At 30.0% G+C, this 9,070-nt stretch overlaps 1 long non-coding RNA gene across 1 annotated transcript; it reads right to left on the bottom strand.

Moving 5' to 3' along the window:
* Window positions 1–1,447: 1,447 nt before the first annotated feature.
* On the bottom strand, window positions 1,448–2,033 carry LOC136086468 (uncharacterized). Its single transcript, XR_010641350.1, has 3 exons — window positions 1,840–2,033; window positions 1,641–1,768; window positions 1,448–1,570 (listed from the first exon to the last, which is right to left on the bottom strand). It is a non-coding gene; the product is annotated as an uncharacterized LOC136086468 (long non-coding RNA).
* Window positions 2,034–9,070: the final 7,037 nt, after the last annotated feature.

Genomic DNA, 9,070 nt, shown 5'->3' with positions numbered 1-9,070 from the left:
TTAAGCACTGATAATTTCAAGAGTGTGGAGCCCTTATTGAAATTAATTACAAATCGGAAAGTGGATGAGAGTGATCAGAAGGTCAACTGGCTGGATATGCAATGGCTGCAACTTAGAAAGAACAAGCCATACAAACTGTTCTTTAAATACTCTTTAGATGATGACGCAACATTCAGTTTCATTTCGCTAGCGAAACGCGGACGTCAAACGAATCTTAGTGAAGTGAGTTTGGCTCCACTGTACTGTGGAGCAACAAAACTGAGCAAAGAAAAATACTCAGATCTAATGAAACTGTTAAAGTATATTCCTCCCATCTATCATGACTTCTATCAAAAGTTGGAACACAGCGGTCACAACAAGGATGTACTAGAAGATGAACTGCTCGATGACTGCGGCGATGATGATCAGTAAATTCGTGTGGTTTTTATTGTACTGTTTGTAATGATGAGGACTATTTTTGCCGATAATTAGTAAATAGTAATTGTGTTTTTTTACAACATAGTATGAATTTGTACTACTTGTCTTAATTTGAATTGCTATTGTAAACGAATAATATGAAATTTGTTCATGATTTTACACTAAAATGATTTAGCGATTTGTGATTATGTTTAGAGAAAAAATGGACCAAGTCCATAACTATTATTATATTATTAATAATTATTCAAAAATTTATTTGTGCATTTTACATATCTTGTTGTCTAAGAAAAAAGATTTAAAATGATACTAGACATCAATAATATTACATATGGCTGATTTATAATATATGCAAACACTAAGAACGCTTATTTCTAACAATATAGAAATATGGACTTGGTCCACTTTTACTCTTATGGGCTCATATATATATATATATTACCTTTTATAGAACTGTACGGTTGTACAATGATTACCGCCTCATGTTTTTCATTTTGAATTATAAAAAAACCGAGTTTCTCTTCGGTTAAAAAAGCTTCATGCCTAATTTTGTTTATAAATATAAACATTTTTTATTTTTGCTGAAAAAAAATAATTTTTTATTTTGACTGCGGTTATTTATGTAAAAAAACGTGTTATTTTATAAAATAATAATAATATATACAAAGTTTGATTTAAATTTAAGAAAAATGCCAAAAATAAGGTATGCGCCAAGATCAATAAATACTGTAATACAAAGTGTGGCTAGAACAAAAACAACTGTTCCTTGAAGAAAAAAATCAACGCATACCCAAATTGCTTTAAAAAAAACATCAACATCAACTCAAATGGCAAGCGAACATTTACCAAGTAATTGCAAAAGAATTTTATCATGTTTACGTAGAACAAAACAATTATATAAAGATAATAAATCAAATCGCAAACTAAAGAGAGTGGGTAAAAAAATAAAACATTGGCAGACTACAAACGAATCATATGTTAATATTAAAAGCGAATTAAAGAAGCAAAAAGAAGAATAAAAAACAAATAATATGCATTTATAAAAAAAATATCTATTTACAATTAAAAAATTTATAAATTTGTAAAAAAAGCTGTTGATTAAATATTTTGTTTTTCTTAATGCACTCCTCTTTTTTTTATTTTTCGATCTCTTTTTCTAAAGAATAAATTTATATAATAAATATAAGTTTTTTATAAAAAAATAATCTAAAATAAAAAAATCATACCTTTTCAATGGTAAAATGAACGTCGCGCTTTTTTCAGCTTCTTTTCAATATTTTTTAATGGATGGAATATTAACTCTCGTCGCTTATCATCGTCATCATCATCTATAACGATGACTTCTATTTTTTTCCTAAGTAAATATAAAAAAATTATAATAAATATTCTAAAAATATATATTTATTTTATAAATAAAAAAATTACCTCGTTTGTATTTACTTTTGTCACTAAACTCTAATACCTGACCTTCGTCGTTCTCTAATTTCTGACCTTCGTAATTTATTAAAAATTGCTTGCATTCATAAAAATTACTTATTTCTTCAAAGTAATTTATATTACTTTTAATAATTTCTTTCACGTCTAGAATAATTTCTTCTTGCATTTTTTTTCGTGTTGAGCATTTCTGTAAAACTCTGCTTTTTATGTAAAAAAATTAATCTCTACAGATTAACGAGTATAAAAGACAAAAGGATGCAACTTCATCAAGTAAAAGTAAGTACTGTGTCATGTTATTTAAAATTAAAAAGTTTTAACCGCGCTTTTTTAAAAAAGATTATCAAAGAATTTTCCATTAAAAAAAACGTAGTTAACAACTATTTAAAAACTCTACGAAGAAAAAAAGCCAGTGATGTCTAAAAAGTTCTATGTTAAAAAACATTGAGTAGCATATACTCGGCCAGTGATGTCTGAGTGAGCGCACGAGTGTGTGAGTGAGAACGAGTGAGCGCACGAGTGTGTGAGTGAGAACGAGTGAGCGCACGAGTGTGTGAGTAAAGCAGGCTAAGGAATTCAGGCAGGACTAAGTAAGTTAAGTAAGGTTAAGTAAAGCTAGGTTAGTAAGTAGAATTAAAAAACGGCCGTAAAAAAAGAAACAGTATAAGTAAAAGATACGTAAGTAGGCCCACTAAGAGAAAATAAAGACAGAATAAGTAAGGGTGTGTCAGGGTGACACAATGTTTTTTATCTTTAAAAAAAGATTTAAAAAAATACAAGTCAAAGAAAAAAAAGTACAAGTCATAAAAAAAATACAAGTTAAAAAAAAGTCATATTATGCGTGTAACAGACGGCGTTGATTTTACAGTAGTCAAACGTAATTTATTTCCAAAAAAAGTCAAAGTCCCTCGCTATACAGTTGATGATCTACCCTCTATTAAGGACCCTTTTTTTGATTATTTTGATAGGAGTTATTTTGATGAAAATGATGTAACAGATCCTTATAATTTAGAATTAAGAACTTTAAGAGGCAGAAGAATTTAAAAAAATTTAAAAAAAGTAAAGCATCAAGTTTGTAGAAAAGGACTCGTATTTTATCGAAAAACAAAATACAAGTATAAAAAAATAAACAAAATCGATACTTAGGACGAGTGGATAAACCGATATATCGTTTTGTTTGGACTTCCATTGATCATAAAAAACAAAGAAACCAAGTTTTTAAAATATGAGAAAAAGATATTATCGTATATAAGTGAGGAGAGAAAGAAAAAAACGCGGTAAAGGTCCTGTAGCAGACTTGTATGGCAAAGTAACTTGAGGAAAATTATGGAAACCTGTTGCTCATTTTTTTGGATATTGATAAGTAAAGCGTCAAATTTGTAGAAATAAACTCGTATGTTATAGAAGAATAAAAACAGAGTATAAAAATAATAAAAACCAACTATAAAAATTTATAGTAGGTAAAAAGAGATTTTTTATTATCATTAAATAAATAAGAGAAGGAGACATAATCGAAAACACGGTAATAGATATTTTTTTATTCATAAAAGGCAAAAAACACGTACTAGAACTTATCACGCTTTATTCGGTAAAGGAAAAAACGATTGCTGAGAAAGCGTGGTAAAGGTTTCCTAAGTTATTTATTAGGAGGTATACCCATACTTTGAACTGTTTTTAAAACTATATTTTAATAGGATTAAAAAACAACTGAAAAAAAGGCAAACCATAATAAAGTTTTCATTACAAAAAATGCATACGCTACAAAAGTGTAAGAAGACCTATCGTAGAATTCATGACAAAAAATACTGCAAAAGATGTTTTGGGCAAACGTTTTTAAAGCATGGCAAAGAAAATTGGAACGACTATTTTGTGTTGTTGAAGTAAATAAATAAATACAGTCGATTTCAAAAGAGAATTAAAAACCTAAGAACTGATAGGAGTATAGGAGTGAAAGAGGCGAATACATCTTGACCTATGAATTTAAAGATGGGACAGCCGAAATTATAAGTGGTAACAAAGACAACGGACACACAAAAATATATACTTTTTTAGGTGGTTTAATATTAGATTATGATGTTGTAAATAATTTATATACAATCAGCCATAAAAATAATGGAATTTTTTATATTGGTAAACAAATACCAAAAATATATTGTTAAAAAAAAATATTTAATGCTGTTTTTTTCTGTTGTTTTTTTAAAAAAAACCAGAAATGTAGATTTTTTTTATAAAAAAATTTTTTTTGAAAAAAAATTGATATATTTATACTCTTGATTGGTCATTTTTAATTTTACCATCGTCAGATCAGTTTTAAGTTTTTTTTTTTTTTTTTTAAAAATTGTTATTCCCATTTTTCCCATCAAAGAAAATTGATTTTGGGCCTATCATATCTATCACATTTTCTGGCAATTCTTGAAACTTTATCATACTTCTGTTAGATTCACAAGTTAATTCACAGAAATCTTATAACTGATTATCATTGAAATTGCTCTGAGTGTCATTTATAAACTTCTCCTCACCAGAGTTAATTTCTCTATCTATATCAGAAGGGATAATAACTGATGCTTCCAAACTGTTTTACATCAATAAAAAAATTATAGTGTGTCTTTTTATGCTTCTTTCAAATGCTTTGGTTAGTATAAAAGTTCTTTCCTTATCTAAAGGACCAATAAAAATATTTCTTTCACTTCTTTGGTCCATTAAAAAATCATGCTTAAGTACTGGGACTTTTAATATTCTCGGGCATGTGCAATTACTTAAATTAAGACAATGACATGCTGCAATGTCAAACAAAACTAAAAACATCTTACCAATTGATACTATTGAAGTCTTTGATTCACCTTTTCTTTTTCAATCTCAAATTATTGTGCAAAGATTCTACTTTCTGCTGCACTCTTTGCATTGTAACAGTTAGAGTACCAGATTTCAACCAAATGTTTATAATATTTTCAGAAACTCTAGAAACAATTCGGCTTAACTTGCACATTCAATTTCATAAACAAGACAAGTCAGCTGAGCTCTTGTAACAGCTGTAGTTTGCCACAGAAATCAAAATATTTTTAATTTTCTAAATATAAACTTAGTTTTATTCAATTTGCAAAACAAAGTTCTAGAAATAGATTTAAATTCAACAAAATCAGATACAGATGAATTATTTGGTATGTATATGGATATTGGTAGTCTTTATGATATTCATAATATAACAATCTTTATATATTGTTGGTATACTAATTTTTATATACTAATAAATAGTAAATTTTTCTACAATTTATTTTAAAATGAGTAAATAACAGTAATTTTAAGTGCAATTTAAAATCACTACAATTTATATAGTAATAAATAGTAAATTACTGATAAATTACGTCAGGGTTAGGGTTAGGGTTAGGGTCAGGGTTTGGTTATAATTCGCAATTACACAAAAAAGTGTAATCACTATAATGGAACACGTGTGGCCGTGGAAGCCTCAGAAAGTAGCGAAGATAAGATTATATAAGAGTTAGTATTAGTAAAGAATTAAATATAGAAATCGGACAGATGTCCAGTACAGATTTGAAAATATGTGTATTTATATATATCTTGCCTATGAATATGTCTCACGTTTACCCCCGACCTGAGAGATAATAGAAGTTAGGTATCATATTTATCCGAAACGATCGGACAAGGTCTGCTTACTCGATATGTAAACTGGAACTGTCAGCCTAAGGAAACAAATACTAAAATATATGATAAGTAATCGATTTATGCAAAGTTAGACGGGTGTCTAGAAAGAATTTTAAAGATTATAGATTACGGGTGTCTGAAAAAGTATATATATATATATATCTCTATTAATTATATGGTGACTCTGCAATAAATTTTAACTATCGTAATGTTATATACTTATATTATTATTTAAATGGTAATTTTTTAATAAATTATACTATCATATTTTTATATTATTTTAAAGTTATTGAGTGCTTGTAGCTTATTCAAAAATTTTTTATTGCTTAAATTATTATTAAATTGTTTAAACTCATGTTTTAATTGTTTAAAGTTATATTTTAAAAAGAAGTTATAAAAAACTTGGATTACTTATTATTGAAATCATATGATTAAAGCCAGTTAGTGCAGCTAAAACCGCCCCAAAACGAATAACCAAGCGATATCGTAGATCTAGGAGTATCGATTCATGGTATTAGTAGAAAGTGTACTCGCCACTATCCAAACCACACTGATCCAATTCAAGCGAGGTACATAAGCGGAATGATCTTTTTAACCAGCTTTAATCAATGCTGGGTCAGCAGTTGCTCCCTCAATCAGTTGATCTACTCGCGGCAACACCTTAAATGGTTTTTTCAACCAGCTTCAATCAATGCTGGGTCAGCAGTAGCTCCCTCAATCAGTTGATCTACTTGCGGCAAAAACCTTAAATGATCTTATAACCAGCTTCAATCAATGCTGGGTCAGCAGCTGTTCCCTCAGTCAGTTGATCTTACTCGCGGCAAAACTTTAACCAACAGTTCACATCAGGAGGAGTGCGTTTGAACAGCGGCCGAATGCCACCTCAAGATAAATCACCATAGCGATAGACCATTTGTATGAAGCTAAGGGCGTTGACTGGTAAGGATGAGAATATATTACAAAAATTATTATTCTGGTTAATGAAGTTTACGTTTATATTTAATTGTTTTAAAGTTATATTATTAGAAAAAGTTATACAAACCATTAGATATAAAAATTATTGGACTAAAATGTTATCCTATCTTATTTTGACATGTTTTCAAAAAACTATTTTAACCTCTTATTATTGTTAAATAATATATTTTTATTTAATTGATTATGCTATGTATTAATTTATTTTTATTTTTAAAGTTAGCAGAGAATCACATATATTTAACAGAAAGAAGGTGATATGATCCAATATGGGCCATAACATCCAGATTATGTGAATGACATAAGGTAATCGAGGCCTACTAAACAAACGCATGTGTGTTTATGCCTTTTATACTGAGAAATAAAAAAGCTATGAACTGATTCACAGGTATGCGAATATTGATATGGATCAATAAATGAGTAAGTCTCATAAAGCTTAAAAGAAATCAAGTGAAAAAAGTGAAAAGAGAAAAATATGTTTGCTTACGCGGGATGCGAACCCCGGTCTCCGCGGCCATATGTAATATCTTAACCGAATGAGCTAAACGTCGTATACACAGTTCAAACTTAATATATTCAAATTGTAAAGATTTAGAAGCTATTTTAAATAAGATTTGAAGAAAGAAATTTTCATGCACAAAGTAATCCATGAATGCCAATGTGAGCCTTAAATTGTTCTTAATACGTATGTCAAAAAACATATATATGAGCATGCGCAGTGGAATGCTAATATGACAAATTTCTTAAGGAAAAGAGTCATGCCTAATAGAGTATACATGTATCTACTGCTTAAAAATAGGTGCTAACGCTGTGGTTAACTCGCGCTTAAATTAATTTAAAAAAATAGGGATAGGCGCAGTGGAGTGCGCATACATCGACTGACTTAAATAGGGATTGGCGCAGTGGAGTGTGCATACATCGACTGACTTAAATAGGGATAGGCGCAGTGGAGTGTGCATACATCGACTGACTTAAATAGGGATTGGCGCAGCGGAGTGTTGCTAAATCGACTGACTAAAATAGGGACAGGCGCAGTGGAGCTAAATCGCCCGCGCAAAAGGGTTTTTGGTGAGGGCGAGCAGTCCAAAAAATTAATTTATTAATCTTAGTATAAAAAAGCCTGCTGCTCTGCCTTAGTATAAAATTGGGCTAATTGAGAATTAATTTTTTATTATTAAACACTAGACAAAACAAAAAATAAAAAATTAGAGCCTGTGGTAGGGGTGCGCGTGCGTGCATGAGATGTCTTACTTAGAAAATTGCTTATCATTGCCTTATAATTGAATAGTGAATTTAGTTGTTATCTATTACTCAAAAATTTAATTATTATATTCGTGCTAAAGTTTTTTTGAAAAAACAATATATGAGGCCTTAGTTATTAGAAAATTTATTGGACAAAAACAAACAGTTAATGCAAACTAACAACACAACGTCATGGGATCACATATAAAAACAGTATGAATGTGGAGACAATAGACGGACAAAAACATAGTAATCAAAAACACAGTACAAAAACAACATATAAAGCCAAAAACGGGACAGATGAACAAAAAAATTACTCGACAAAAAATATTAGAATACGCGCGTAAAAAACTCAAAAAAGATACGCATAAAAAATACAATAGTGTTTGAGAAAAAAGCAAACGAATTAGGTAGTGTAAGGGTTAGGGTTAGGGTTAGGGTTAGGGTTAGGGTTAGGGTTTGTTTATCCGAAATAACCAGACAAAGTCTGTTTATTCGATATGCAAGCTGGACCTGTAGCCTAAGGGAAAAAAGGAAACAAAGACTAAAACATATGATAAGTAATAGGCTTACGCAAAGTTAGACAGGTGTCTAGAGAGAATTTTAAAGATTATAGATTTACGGGGGCATAAAAAAGTTTATTCATTTCTTTATTAATTGTATGGTGACTTTTTAATAAATTTTACTCTCACATTCTTCTATTATTTTAAAGTTATTGAGTGTTTGTAGCTTATTCAAAGTTTAATTGCTTAAAGTTCTATTTCATATTTTATTGTTTAAAGATATGTTTTAATTGTTTAAAGTTATATTTCAAAAGAAGTTATACAAAAAACTTAGATTATTTATTATTGCAACTCCTATGGTTAAAACCTGTTTATCAGGTTAGTGTAGCTAAAGCCACCCTCAAAAAACGAATAACCAAGCGATATCGTAGTTGTAGAAATATCGATTCATGGTATTAGTAGAAAGTGTACTCACCACTATCCAAACCACACTGATCCAATTCCAGCGAGGTACATAAGCGGAATGATCTTTTTAACCAGCTTTAATCAATACTAGGTCGGCAGTTGCTCCCTCAATCAGTCGATCTACTCGCGGCAACACCTTAAAAGATTTTTTCACCAGCTTCAATCAATGCTGGGTCAGCAGTAGCTCCCTCAATCAGTTGATCTACTCGCGGCAAAACCTTAAATGATCTTTTGACCAGCTTCAATCGATGCTGGGTCAGCAGCTGTTCCCTCAGTCAGTTGATCTCCTCGCGGCAAAACTTTAACACACAGTTCTTATCAGGAAGAGTGCGTTTGAACAGCGGCCGAATACCACCTCAAGATAAATCACCATAGCGATA

This window comes from Hydra vulgaris, chromosome 10 (assembly GCF_038396675.1).
Source record: "Hydra vulgaris chromosome 10, alternate assembly HydraT2T_AEP".
Lineage (NCBI taxonomy): Eukaryota > Metazoa > Cnidaria > Hydrozoa > Anthoathecata > Hydridae > Hydra > Hydra vulgaris.
The sequence above is the reverse complement of the archived record's forward strand: the minus strand, read 5'-3'. Positions and strand labels throughout refer to the sequence as shown.